This window comes from Lepeophtheirus salmonis, chromosome 13, assembly GCF_016086655.4.
Source record: "Lepeophtheirus salmonis chromosome 13, UVic_Lsal_1.4, whole genome shotgun sequence".
Lineage (NCBI taxonomy): Eukaryota > Metazoa > Arthropoda > Copepoda > Siphonostomatoida > Caligidae > Lepeophtheirus > Lepeophtheirus salmonis.
Window position 1 is genome coordinate 9,557,956 of NC_052143.2, and position 12,732 is coordinate 9,570,687.

Below are 12,732 nucleotides of genomic sequence, written 5' to 3' on the forward strand. Positions count from 1 at the left end.
TTTAAATATATAGCAATTTGTATAATTGACTTATTTGGCTAACTACCAAATAATTTTGAGCCTTTTTCTGATTCTTTTTGTATGAAAGGTTGTGTGATACAATAAAAGTAACGATGTGAGAGAGATTTAAAAAAACGGGGGGAAAAAATAAAAATAGGTCAACTACATTAAGTAAAATATATGGAGCTTTATTTAACCTATCGATTTAAAACTTTGGAGGGTTATTCTCATAGATATTTGTATTTAATTCACAAAATGTATATTCAGAGCGGCCAGCATGCGGATCGGGAGAAAGTGAAAAGCAGCGCAGACCCTGGTGATGACCTTCAAGCATTTTTTGTGCCAATTTTGCGACTGTAGGGGAATCAATGGAGAGGAATGACCTTTCCATTACTACCCACGATGCACAGAGCCATGGCAGCGGCTAGATTTTAACTCTGAAGGTGGCGGAAACGCCCTTGGAGGAGTAAGTAACAATATGTAATTTTGCATATTCCTTTTTTGACTCAAGACTTGACTTTGTGGTCACGGACCAAGAGAGTTTCATCACGGTCAAGTTATATTTTCATTTTTGCCACGTAACTTAGCAAAAGAACTCACTTTTCAACGTAGAGTGCCTCGTTTCGAAGCATTATTAGTATTATTTTTGATCACCCAACACTTTAACGGTTGTATTCAAAGACAACCTTTCATTAATTTTGGTTTAAATGTACTAGGGGGATTGTGATTTAAGACCAAGAGGACCAAGAATGGTACAATTAATAGGAAATGCAGTTTTCCCTTTCAACTAAAGTTTCAACCGCATAGATATGATCAAAGAATGGAATTCAATTTTGGATACGTTAATATTGCAAAAAGCTGTTCTTGTTTTCTTTCAAAATAGATGTTGCAAATAAATATATTTTACTTTTAATAAGAGATGCGAACAAAAAGCTTGGAGATTGCAACTTTGATCCGTGCCGAAATACTGGGTGCAAGGTGTTGCAAAATTTATTCACTTGCCAATAAACTTTGAAACACCTTGTAACTTAGAGGCAATGCCACGAAACTTTTTCTCTTACGTGATAAAAATCAAGCTGTTGCAATAAAATATGAAGTCGACTCGTATTTTATAAAATAGGAGTCGAAAAATAAAATATTGAATAACGTTCTATTTGTCATTATAGTATCCCTTTAAAAAAATAGTATTTTTTTATTGCAATAACCCATTTTTGTAAGGGATAATTTAGAACAAGATATAATTTTTTAGCATTCAAAGTAACAAATATTTCAAAAACTATGATAGGTAATATAACCTAAATATCGTTTGGTTTGCCTATAATGATTATGCACTATTAAATAAATAATTTGAGACTATCATAAATGTCCCTTTAAATGAATATCTGTACTAAACGTTGACACCTTAAGTGGGATATACTGTACTTGCAAAAAAACCTTCTATCTATAAAAAAAAATATCGTCTTGTCTAATTAAAAAAGATAAATCCTTCAGAGCCCCTTGCATCAATAAGTGAAGAATTGAAAATACTATTTTATTTTTAAAATAAAAACACTTATATAAATGCGATCAGACTGTTTGGAAGTCACGCAATATTTAAAAAGTTTTTGTATTACAAAATGTATTCGATTTCAAATAATATGACGTGAAATACCATACAAAAATATATTTTTGGAAATGAGAAGTTAACACTCGTTACAAATAGCATAATGAACCAAAAGAGACGCCATATTGAAAACAAAAGTCGGCGCTATCTCGCTGACACAACAATATAGAGTATATTTTGTTGTCAACTATCGATATTTTAGCTTCTTTTATCCAAGACAGTGTTCTAAACGGCGATTGGTTGCATTAGAGTTAGTTCTTTTGAAGCTCTAAGTATTTTCTACAGCTATTAAATAATAGTTAAATAGTTGAGAAGTACCAACTGATTTGAAACATTTTTTTTTGTTTCTTTTTGCATGAAAGGTTGTGTGATACACAAAATGTGATAATTATTGATATAGTTATTATAAAAAATAGACCAATTTCCAAAAAATAGCACGCTAACTTCATCTTAAGGTTTTAAAAATGAAAGAAAAATAAATAAATTTTATATGTATGTAAATCCAATTAATTATTATGTCCTCAAAAAGACCGATTTCCAGAATAATGACGTTTTATTACTCTCTTTTAAATCACGGTTAAAATCGTTCTGACCAAATCAAATAAATCCCTAAGGAGAAACTTTTAAGAAAGGATAAAAGTTGATACTCTGAGTAAAAAGGCCCCATTTGTTCAACAAATTGAATTAAAAAAACAAATGAGCATCCAATCAAAAGAGAAACAAATCAATGGCCTACAAAAGAGATTCATTTTATTCATTCATTCTATGTACGAATAGAAATAATAACGCAAAAAAACTTGAGTTTTTTTTTACAGATATGGGAGGAGCATCCATTCGTACCTTCCCAACTTTTTTTCTTTGTTTCTTCAATTGAGAACATAGTAAGTGCTTGAATTATACGGATTAAAACCTTTCCCTCCCTTAAAATCCGTCCATCCTCTATGATTAATTGCTGGATGAAAAGAATGACGGGCATTGAATATCAATTTAAAATAAGCGAAATACAACCTTCGCGATATGTTTAAAACACATTTATAATATAAAGCCAGTCAAGTTATATTAGATAATAAAGAAATGGATCTGGTGAAACTTTCTTTCGCTACATCCCTCCTCGGATCTCATTTGAATCTCCTCCTTCTTATATTTATAATATGATATATGTACTATGAGTTGTATTTACTAGATTACCCTAAATTTAAAGTTGAAGGTATATTTTAAATAACTTTAACTTTTAACTACCTTTGGAAGTTATAAAAAAGGCGAATTTCCACTCCAAAATCCTATTTTTTCTTACTTAAATGGCCTGTATCACTTCAAAAATGGCCTGAAAGGCCTATAATTTACAGGGAAGGGGGAGGTAATATAAATATGAAAAGGAGATTATATATATATACGAGGTGTGTTCAAAAAGTAGGGATACCTCGAAGCACTTTCTATAAGCAATTTTCGGCATAGCCTTGAGCTCTTCCAGTGATGAAGTCTTTATTACCTCAATCTTTGCAAATATCCGTCCTTTCATAGGTTTCTTCAATTTTGATCCCTCGGCGATTTTTTAAGTTTGCAGAAGGTTTTATCATTTTAATTGTATTTTTTTCTTAACAGTGAGAGTGTTTTAAAAGTGTTTGGAGAAGGGGGAAAAAAGGCTAATTATAAACACCGTCAATTATGTTTTGAGGGTTTTTCTCTGCTAAAGAGAAAAGAGGACTTTAACACATCAAAGGGAGGATGTGATCCTCTATTAAATCTTGGGCGACAGCCTCCTTCTCTTAAGGCAGGACACCAAAAATGGGTCGTGTAATGGATCTCCCAGCAGGATAATGATCTAAAAAATAATGACATGACAACAAATGTATGGTGTAATAACAAGGAAATTATGGTCATTGAATGGGATAGTTAGTTTCCAGAACTCAATCCATGGAAGCTTACAAAATAAGTCAGGGAACTCTAAACGAAATACATGTTAAGATTAAGATTTTTTTTTTTTGGACCAGAAATACAAAGGTAATAGTATTTTTTTGGAATCATCTCAAGATTTGTCAAAACTAGGGGTGTACCGATGCATCGAAATTGCAAAATGCAGCCTTTTTTGAGCTATTGGAATGGGTTATCAGAATCAGCTTAATACTGCGGATTCCACCAATTCCTATGTATTTATATGGATAATATGACATAATCTAGCTCATTTTTGGAAACAAATTTAAGGTTACGAAACAATAAAATAGCTAGCCAGTAACGGTAGCAGTTGGGTTGAGTGGTTTACTCTGAAACCATTAATACATTTTCACTAAATATTTCTTTTTTGTATGTTTATAACAGAGCTGAAGTTGAGTCCATATGTTCTGTGTCAAAATGGAGTCATCAGTATCCGTCCTGGTCTATTAAAACGACACGAGACCGGATTCGAGCACTGGTTTATAAACATTTCAATTACTAGGGTAAGCATATACAAATCTCAGTTAGGAACTGGATACAGATCAAGAGCATTGGTTCTCATCTGGGCCGAACTAGTAAAATAATAGAAATAGCTGTCAGTGTCACGAGTATTTTTTTTTTTTAATGGTGAGGCATTTGAAATTATATGAGAGGCCGAGGAGCGATGAGGCTGACTTTAAATATTTAACTAAAAAGGAGTGGCAAATTCTTTAATATGAGCCAACCAGAAATTTATTTACTCCTGAGCACAGAGAAGAATTAACTTTTTTAATAAATTTAAATTTATTAACAGCTAATTATAATTCATAAATTTATGTAGTTTTTTTTTCCTATCCATAATTACAGGGCGTATATTGGAACTACTTTAAACTTCATCCAGATCCATAATGTGGATATTCGAGGTTGAATCACACTAATATAAAAGGTTGCGTGAACAATACACTACAACATCCACCACAATTGTTTTGACAACAAACATTAGTCATCATGGAACAAGCAAGGAGAGACGAAGGATCCTATTTACGCAATCGACACTACAGACAAAGTTAAGCTCCTTTTCGATTCAGGAGCTCAGTTCTCTGTTTTACCCAAAAAGTTGACATCTTAAAGGTTTTTAGAAAGACTAAGCTAACATCCTTGGTCGCCTTCGGAGGACAAAGAGTTGTTCATATGGGGATGTTGTCCTAGATATGGTCCTTGACGGAAAAAAAACTACTCTTGGATTTTGTATCTAGTAGACAAGGCTCCTCCAATTTTGAGAGTTGATTTTTACGACATCACGATTTCAGCATTGATGTCACGAGTGGCTACCTCTTCAAAAGACGGTATGCCTTCACCTCACCAAAATCACACTTCAGGACGAGTTCATGGAACAGTTCCCTTTGCTCTTCCCTTCTTAGGATTCTCACACACCTGTTCGATACTCGGTGATATTTATGATAGTTACAGGGCTCGGAGACTCAGTGGACCCAAATTGGCTTTCCGAAGAAAGAAGTGGGCGAGCTCCTGGAGCTTGGAGTTCTGCGAGTGTACTCATCCTTCTTTTCATCGGTAGTGCACATCATTCAGAAGCAAAGTGGAGGATTCCGTTCTCTCTGGGGACTTCCATCGCCTGAATTGCATTTCTCAGCTGGATCGTTACCCCCTTCCCAATATGAGGTACTTTTCTCAAGGTTTTGGGGGATCCAAAGTGTTCAGTAAGCTGGATATATGCAAGGCATACCATCAGATCCATGTAAACGGTCGACCGTTTCAAGTCTGCTTGTTGTGTTCAAGACATTCTGTCTGCTTTTAAAACTTCTTCTAGATCCTCCACCAAAGATTTTATTATTAATTTTACACCTTTATATCAATTTTCTCATTTTACGCTTTTATTTCAATTTTTCATTGTATGTTTTTATTTGAATGTTCTCATTTATTAATGTTTTTAATAGATTTGTTGATTTTAGCTTGTCGTAGAATCTAGGGGGGGATCACTGAAGGATCACTCTTAGAGCTCTTCTTGTTTATACCAATAATATGCCTTATAGAAGGACTCTAATAAAGTCAGTTGAAATAAGATAACCAACCCCTAACCAACCCCTATAACCTTCCTGATATATATGTTGAAGTTTGATATCAACTTGATCACTTCTCCCTTTTCTAATTATTATTAATCGAGAATATAATCAGTAGATATTTGAACTGTAAATACTTTACATTGGTGACCCCTACGTGATCCAAAAAATGCTCGTGAATGGAAACTTCACTACCTGTGTCTCCACAAAAACAAGCATGGTCGATTAAAACGGAAGAGGCGAATTTAGTAATGGCCGTTGCGGAACTCCGCCTTCCTAGGTTCTGTTCTTCGGATATTGAGAACTGGTTCCAGAGAATTGAACTTGGTTTTGCGTTAAGGGGGATTTGTTATACTAAAGTTAAATACAGTCTTATGGCGTCACCATTGTTGGGTGAGGTTTTCAATATTATTCCTATTGGTGAGGAGAATCTCACTGATGATGGAGCGAAGAAATCCATATTAGTCCGATATGGGCTATCATCTTCCGCAAGGATAAAAAGAATAGTCGACATTATGGTTGATACTTCCGGGCTCTCGATCATGGAAGTCAAAGATGAGGTTGAATATCACATCGAAACTAAGGGCTCTACCTGCTCTGCAAAATCCCACAAGCTGGATGTTGTGAATCTCATTTTTTTTTTTTTTTTTTTTTTTTTTTTTAAATTGATGGACTTCTGTAGAAGGGAATAATTCGTCCATCTTCTTCAAACTTTTCATCAGCGATTTATGTAGCACCTAAAACCAAAGGAGGCTGGCGAATGTGTGGTGATTATCGTCAATTAAATAACATGTCGGATCTAGATCGATATCCTTCCAAATTTAATGGATTTTGTGGCCAACCTAAAAGGGATACATTTGTTTAGTAAAATGGACTTGCACAGAGCTTACAATCAAATACCCATGAGTGATGACTCCTGCAGTAAAACAGTTACCATTAGGCCATTTGGGCTGTATGAACTTGAGAATGCCGTATGGCCTTAAAAACGCTGCCCAGACATTCCAACGACTCATCGATTCTGTTTTGAGGGAAATTAAATTTTTCTTTCCTGTATCTTGATGATATATTGATTGCTTCTCCGACAAGGGATGACCATTAGCAGTCCATAAATGCAGTTTTGTTGCAGCTTAAAAATGGTACTTTCTCATGAAAATACAGGCTTTTCAGGGACGACGACTCTGTTGAGTTCCTTGGACATTCTATTTCACCAAAGGATTTTAAACCTCTTGAATCGAATGTTGAAGCAATTGCAATAATTTCATCTCCAAAATCGAAAGATGATTTAGAAAGATTTTTAGGCATGACTCAATTCTATTCACAATTCATCAAAAATTTGTCAAAATGGATTGTGATGTTATATCATGTTTTAAAGAAAAAATTTAAATTTATATGGAATAATGAATGGGAAAGAGCTTTTCAAGGTATACAACACAGTTTATCCTTAAGTACTCATCTTTCATTACGGGACAAGTTGTTACCTTTATCCCTTACAACAGATGCGTCTGATACTGGAAAGTCAGCTGTTCTGGAACAGAAAGTGAATGGGCACTGGCAACCACTAGTATTCTGGTTAAAAGCCTTATCTGAAAAGCAAAGTAAATATTCAACTTTTTTAATGGGGAATTACTTAGTATTAAGGAAGGCATTAAATATTTTCTGTGGGCATTGGATGAACAAAATTTTAGAGTATTCACAGATCATAAGCCTTTAGTGTCGACGATAGACATCCACAGTCCCTCCTAGACTCCAAGACAATTCAGTACATTTGAATATGTAGCATAGTTAAATTGCAGGTTTGAGCATATTTCAGGAAAATTAAACCACACCGCGGATATTCTTTCGATAAATAAATGTCAATAACATTAAATTATATTCCAATTTTCTTCAACATGTCATTGACGATCAAAGACTCCATGACCCTAAATTGCTAAATTTTAAAGTTAAACCTCATCTCAAGTGCGTTTCAAGAACTTTACTTGCAGGATGGATTCGGCCACGAAGACTTATTTCGTGTCATAGTGTCCTCTCCAGAACTTCGTCGATGAATTATTCATTCACACCACAAAGATAATCATCTGGGATTCAAATAGACTTTAAGAAGGGTATCACTTTTGAACGCTAGGCCTAAATTACGTTCTGATATGAAAAAATTAATGAAGAATGCATCGGATATCAACAAACGAAGCCTTTTAGATCATCCAAGCCCACTTCCTCTTTCGATACACCATCAGCGAGACTTGCCTTAATGCAGATTGATATAATTGGCCCGTTCACACTCATCAAAGGACAACACTATGCCCTGACTATAATGGATCGTTATACGTGGTGGCTGAAAGTTATCCCAATTCCAAATATCACCTCTAGTATAGTGGCTGGAGCTTTCTTGGAGGGTTGGATATCAAGATTTGGAGTACCTCACATCATTGGGTCAGACAGAGGGACCCAATTCACAAGTGTATTTAGACGTGTGACTGCAGGGCACTTGAAATCGTAAATAAGACAACCCCATCATATCATCCAGAATCAAACGGGTTTATTGAACAGATCCACAGATCCCTAAAACTGGGCTAAATGCTTGGATACTAGAAGAGAAAGAAAATTGGATGAATGCTCTGTCTGTTGTTTTGTGGGGACTGAGGAATTCAGTAGTAATGGATCAAGGATCTAAATATTCGCCCTTCCAGTTACTTACTGGTCGCTTGGGATCTTTGGCGTCAGGTTTCTTCAATTTGCTACCTATTCTTAAGGCAGATGCCGATGTGAGACGCTTCTTCGAGACGATGGAGAAGGTGGCTTACGTTCCCTACAAGTAACCCAGAGAGAAACGTTCGACAATCGTCGGAGCAAGGCTGACTACGTTTCTGTTAAAAATAATCTAATCAGAGAATATCTTTCTCTAACCTTCTTGGGTTCTTTTAAAATCCTGGGAAGATACGATCGTTATTTTAAATTAGACTTGGGTGTCAAAGTCGACAATGTCTCCAAAAGTAGACTCCGTCCTGCTTTTAGAATCGCCAGTATTCTACCAGAATCTCCAGCTGTGCGCTGTACAAGATCGATTTTATAAATTAATTACTGTTGTTTATATTTGCTTGATTATCTTTCGTACTAGACGATAAAAAAGGCCAATTTTTATTTTATATTCTTTCGTCTAAAGAGGAGTACTGTTGAAGTTTGATTTGATCAATTTGATCACTTCTCCTTTTTCTTATTATTATAATTATTATTAATCTAGAATATAATCAGTAGATATTTGAACTTTAAATACTTTACATATATATATTTCTCTTTTTTTTGTGGGGGGGGGGGAATATTTCCTACTAAGCCTTTTTTCTTAATAAAGAAAAAAATTGCTTAATTTGAGGGTTGTACAATCCTCCCCCTTATAGACGTCCTTGATGAGCCACTTAGTCCAATGACGGAACGTCTGTTATGTTATCAGCGTTAAATTGAGTGCAACAATACGAAGAACAATAAAAAGGTTCCTGAATCTCTGTTTACCTATTGTTACTTAGTCCACAAAATGCAGTCATCTACTGGAAAATATTGTAAATTTCATTTACGAAGAACACCACGGACCAGATGGAGCTCCAATTCAAGACTATTGTAAACTATAAGCATGTACATATCAAGTGTTGGGTGTAACGCGTTACCGTAACATATTACATTTAGACAGTAACGGAGTAATATAACGCGCTACTAACTATATTACGTTAATATTAGTACAGCTACTAAGTCCGGAAACGCGTTAAAATCCGAGCTGTCTCACAGGCAGAGTTTTCGAAAAAACAACCCAGACGCAACAGCCGTATATAAAGAGGAGAAGAAGGCAGTTTTAAATCAATAGAAGCAGAAGACTATTTAGTTTGGAAATTTCAAGATAGCTATTCAAGGTACACACTAAATGCAGATGCAATATAGACCTTATTAGACTTTAATGCCCCCCCCCTCTCCCTAGATCAAAATGGCTGAGAAAAATACCGAGGTAAAATTAGGAGCCCAATGAACATTCACAAATTTGTAGTAAGCATTTTGATTCTAGTTGCTTTCTTTGCCAGAGCAATGATTCAAATACATCAAGACAAAAGAACGCCCAACATACTTAAAATAAAAAAATTGAAATGAGATGCAGTTCCAACTATATTTCCAAATTTACCAGTATCCTTATCCTCCCAATCTCAAGTTTAGAGATCAGCATCGTGTACATCAACTGATAGGTTAGGTTTCAAATTAGGATAATCACTGATGTACAGTTTCCTCTTAAGATAATGATACTTTAGTACAAATATCTATTTAATACATACATATTATATAATACCTTGTGGATATTAATATTTTTAAATTCCATAAGTACCTCTAATATGAAATAATATTTTTCTTAAAGTTGAAATATTTTTTCCCAGGTGTAGAAAGGAAGAAACTCTTTAAAACAAAAAAAATATCTATTTTTTTTGAAAATGACAAAGTTAACTCCTTGAATAAACTTCACACAAAAATAGACAAAAGAATAATCCCCACTGATATTTTGTTCCATAAAGAAAAAAGTTGTACAATATATTATACAATTAAAGTGGAAAACGACTTTCCTTTTATAGGCTTCAGTCTATCTATCAAACAAGTTATGACTTTTGCAATGAAGTATGGGCAATTAAAAATTTCAAACAAAAAAATTATTCATATTGGCAAAATTAGAAATTCTTCCCAAGTTGTTCATCTTTTAGCGTTTTTGAAACACAACTTAGACCAACAAAACTCCGTCAATATTCAAGAATATCTTTTAGATATATTATATGAATATTTAAATAAATATACGCTGAATATTCATTTAGAAATTAAAAGAGAGCAAATAGAGCTTAGTTCGAAGCAAAAAAATCTACTCCTTAAGTGTGGGGCACTGCTGCGTTGTGCCAAACCAGTTTTATATGAAGAAATAGTTTCTTCTGGATGAATGATTTTGCCCACTACTAAACATTAGAAAAGAATCTCAAGTTTTTTTTTTTTTATTTGGTTCAAATATCGAGAATTCAACTTATAATTAGCTTAACTATAGAATATCTACATTAGAACCCAAGGATAAATTAATATCAATTCTTATCGACGAAGTGCATTCCTCCCGCGTGTGGAGTATTCAAATGAGAAATTGTATGGTTGTGGAAATAATAGAATCCAACAAAAAAAATAGCATGTTTCCTTATAAAAAGTGTTTTAGGAAAATACAGCGACGTGGTTGCAATGATACCGATTGTTAATATAAATTTATCGCTTATAAAAAAAACTATTTATATAAAGTATTGGAAATTATAACTAAAATTGGATTTAATGCTGTCTGTAGCTGTTATACCAGGTAGGCATTCAGCAAATCGAAAATTTTACTTTGACGAACTACGGATTAACGAAAATCATCCTTATACTTTGAATCTTTTTTTTGTGGAAGAAGAAAAAATATTAATGTTTTTTAATCTAGTTCACCTTTTCAAAAATTTATAGAATAACTTTTTATTCTGACGACATTTTTAACTACCCTTCCATTGAAAATGATAAAATACTAGCTGCCAAATTTGACAACGTCGAATCAATTTATAAAAAAACTTGGCATGGGCATTAAATATGCTCATAAATTATCACATCAAGTCATTCATCCCCAGCCAATTGAAAATACTAAAGTTAACTTGGCCGTTAGGGTTTTCATGAATCTACCATAAATGCATTAAACTATTATGGAAATAAAGATGCAGAAAATCGAAACTGTATAATTTTTAAACATCATTAAAATAGTTTGGAATTACGTAAACCTAGACGCCGTAGTATTTCATATTAAACTGCGAGATGATAGCTGCAAACCAATTTCCTGTGATGAAAGCGGACAAATCGAATATTTAAATTCATTTGGTGAAGGGGGCAAAACATTTTCAAATCGTCGAAATGGTTTGTCAAAAGAAACATTCAAAACAGCAATTCACACGGCTGAAACTTTGGTGAGGCTGGCTACTTATCTCTTAGATGTAAAAAATTCAAAATTCATTTTAATGAGAATGATAAATTCGGATCCTATAGAACGTAGATTCGGGTGGTATCGGCAACTTTGTGGAGGAAGTTATTTTCTAAGTTGTAGGCAATTTTTTAGAAAGCGAAAAGAAAATTAGAAAAAAATCTTTATTAAGAACTAACCTTTTGTCATTTTCATCTCTCAAGGAGGGTTTTCAACAAGAAATGACAGTGGTAAACGTGAAAGATGGCGTAAAAGAATTGAAAAAATTGGTTCATCACATAGATATTTAAGATTTCGACGAAATTACCGATGTTGAAAAGTATACTTTATTATGTGAACGGTTTCATAGGACATTCAATTTTTTTAAATTAACTCAGCAATGATGTAGAATTTAATTTGTACCTCATTGGAAGATGTAACAATAGCGAAGGAGTAGGTAGGAAAACATCAAATATTAAGTTCATTCTTAGATGTTGTTAATCGAGGAGAGCTAAAAAAACTATCAGACATTTTATATAGGGTTACAATGCATTATTATAAAATGATGTATAATATTTTTGAATCAAGAGGGATCATGAAAAAATTATTTAGTTTCAGTGCCCCGAGACAAGTGTTTTCTACTACAATGGATAGAATTATCAAAGAACAAGATCATTTAACTTGGATAGTAGAATTAAAATGTGAAAACGGTCACTATTTCAACAATTTCTTGGATATGATATCCTACAAAATGTCTAACTTGTTCGCAAAAAATCAGGAATCATACATTAACAGCAAAGTGCATACTTGAAAGAAAAGAATCTAAAAATAAAAAAAAATGCCAAAAATATGAAAAAGCTACTATCAAATTAAAAGGGAATATTTATTGAGTTCCTTATAATTATAGTTATAAGTTATATATGGAATAAAAAATATTAAAATCATGTGGTAAAAAAAAAAAACCAGACTAATTATTTAAGTATACACATAATGACAACAATTTAGCATGATTTTTATTCTCTAATTGAATAGGTCTGTAAAATTAAAAATTTAATTTTTTTTAATAATATCAAGCACATAATCCTCATACAAATTCTTAAATGGAGAAAACAGTTAGTATGCATTTGGGACTTAATCGAAATCCCTTAGTTCATCATCCATCAGTATCACAC

At 33.4% G+C, this 12,732-nt stretch overlaps 1 long non-coding RNA gene across 1 annotated transcript; it reads left to right on the forward strand.

Annotated features, from left to right (window-relative positions):
* Positions 1 to 977: 977 nt before the first annotated feature.
* LOC121128164 (uncharacterized) lies at positions 978 to 5,603 on the forward strand. The gene is made up of 2 exons (XR_005868068.2): positions 978 to 4,038; positions 4,382 to 5,603. It is a non-coding gene; the product is annotated as an uncharacterized lncRNA (long non-coding RNA).
* Positions 5,604 to 12,732: the final 7,129 nt, after the last annotated feature.